The sequence below is a fragment of the Arachis ipaensis genome, chromosome B7 (genome assembly GCF_059453495.1).
Source record: "Arachis ipaensis isolate K30076 ecotype BB chromosome B7, ASM5945349v1, whole genome shotgun sequence".
Taxonomy (NCBI): Eukaryota; Viridiplantae; Streptophyta; class Magnoliopsida; order Fabales; family Fabaceae; genus Arachis; species Arachis ipaensis.
The window spans coordinates 55,092,501-55,095,000 of record NC_142442.1 but is presented as its reverse complement, the minus strand read 5'-3'; positions in this window follow the sequence as shown (position 1 = coordinate 55,095,000).

The window sequence follows — 2,500 nt, the reverse complement described above, 5'->3', positions numbered from 1 at the left end:
CACGAAAAATGCACGAGCCAATTCTGAGATATGAAAATTTGGCTCCTCCGTTGCAACGCTCCGAGCCATCGTTGCAACGGCGGGTGCCTCCGTGGGGGGCGGGGGAGCCCGGCGGCACACCACAACCACAACGTGCTTGCTAGTGTGCCTAGGGGATGGCAAGGCAACGTGCATCTTGCTGGCATTGCGCCCAGCAAGCCTTTGGGCAACTCGAGTTTCAGCATCACGACACCCCTCCCCCCTATAATAGGCTGCCGAGCCATTACCAAAGTGCCACGGGTAGACGTCCTTTTCCGTGAGGAGACATACTAAAGGAAAGTGCTCTAGAGGTCGAATTTTGACGCCGTTTTTTGCAACAACCTCTAGAAAAATAAGATCTTTCCATCCTCCAAATTTGGTGAATTTACACCGTGCCGATTTTTTTTGACGATTTTTTTACCGCCCGGAATGCCGGAAATTCAAAAAAAATGAAAAACGGAGCAAACGTGCGATTTTTGACCTGGATTTTTTTGTGCAGCCTTCACATAATATTACCAAGGTTCCCTCAAAATTTCACGAAAAATGCACGAGCCAATTCTGAGATATGAAAATTTGGCTCCTCCGTTGCAACGCTCCGAGCCATCGTTGCAACGGCGGGTGCCTCCGTGGGGGGCGGGGGAGCCCGGCGGCACACCACAACCACAACGTGCTTGCTAGTGTGCCTAGGGGATGGCAAGGCAACGTGCATCTTGCTGGCATTGCGCCCAGCAAGCCTTTGGGCAACTCGAGTTTCAGCATCACGACACCCCTCCCCCCTATAATAGGCTGCCGAGCCATTACCAAAGTGCCACGGGTAGACGTCCTTTTCCGTGAGGAGACATACTCAAGGAAAGTGCTCTAGAGGTCGAATTTTGACGCCGTTTTTTGCAACAACCTCTAGAAAAATAAGATCTTTCCATCCCCCAAATTTGGTGAATTTACACCGTGCCGATTTTTTTTGCCGATTTTTTTACCGCCCGGAAAGCCGGAAATTCAAAAAAAATGAAAAACGGAGCAAACGTGCGATTTTTGACCTGGATTTTTTTGTGCAGCCTTCACATAATATTACCAAGGTTCCCTCAAAATTTCACGAAAAATGCACGAGCCAATTCTGAGATATGAAAATTTGGCTCCTCCGTTGCAACGCTCCGAGCCATCGTTGCAACGGCGGGTGCCTCCGTGGGGGGCGGGGGAGCCCGGCGGCACACCACAACCACAACGTGCTTGCTAGTGTGCCTAGGGGATGGCAAGGCAATGTGCATCTGGCTGGCATTGCGCCCAGCAAGCCTTTGGGCAACTCGAGTTTCAGCATCACGACTCCCCTCCCCCCTATAATAGGCTGCCGAGCCATTACCAAAGTGCCACGGGTAGACGTCCTTTTCCGTGAGGAGACATACTAAAGGAAAGTGCTCTAGAGGTCGAATTTTGACGCCGTTTTTTGCAACAACCTCTAGAAAAATAAGAACTTTCCATCCTCCAAATTTGGTGAATTTACACCGTGCCGATTTTTTTTGACGATTTTTTTACCGCCCGGAATGCCGGAAATTCAAAAAAAATGAAAAAGGGAGAAAACCTGCGATTTTTGACCTGGATTTTTTTGTGCAGCCTTCACATAATATTACCAAGGTTCCCTCAAAATTTCACGAAAAATGCACGAGCCAATTCTGAGATATGAAAATTTGGCTCCTCCGTTGCAACGCTCCGAGCCATCGTTGCAACGGCGGGTGCCTCCGTGGGGGGCGGGGGAGCCCGGCGGCACACCACAACCACAACGTGCTTGCTAGTGTGCCTAGGGGATGGCAAGGCAACGTGCATCTTGCTGGCATTGCGCCCAGCAAGCCTTTGGGCAACTCGAGTTTCAGCATCACGACACCCCTCCCCCCTATAATAGGCTGCCGAGCCATTACCAAAGTGCCACGGGTAGACGTCCTTTTCCGTGAGGAGACATACTAAAGGAAAGTGCTCTAGAGGTCGAATTTTGACGCCGTTTTTTGCAACAACCTCTAGAAAAATAAGATCTTTCCATCCTCCAAATTTGGTGAATTTACACCGTGCCGATTTTTTTTGACGATTTTTTTACCGCCCGGAATGCCGGAAATTCAAAAAAAATGAAAAACGGAGCAAACGTGCGATTTTTGACCTGGATTTTTTTGTGCAGCCTTCACATAATATTACCAAGGTTCCCTCAAAATTTCACGAAAAATGCACGAGCCAATTCTGAGATATGAAAATTTGGCTCCTCCGTTGCAACGCTCCGAGCCATCGTTGCAACGGCGGGTGCCTCCGTGGGGGGCGGGGGAGCCCGGCGGCACACCACAACCACAACGTGCTTGCTAGTGTGCCTAGGGGATGGCAAGGCAACGTGCATCTTGCTGGCATTGCGCCCAGCAAGCCTTTGGGCAACTCGAGTTTCAGCATCACGACACCCCTCCCCCCTATAATAGGCTGCCGAGCCATTACCAAAGTGCCACGGGTAGACGTC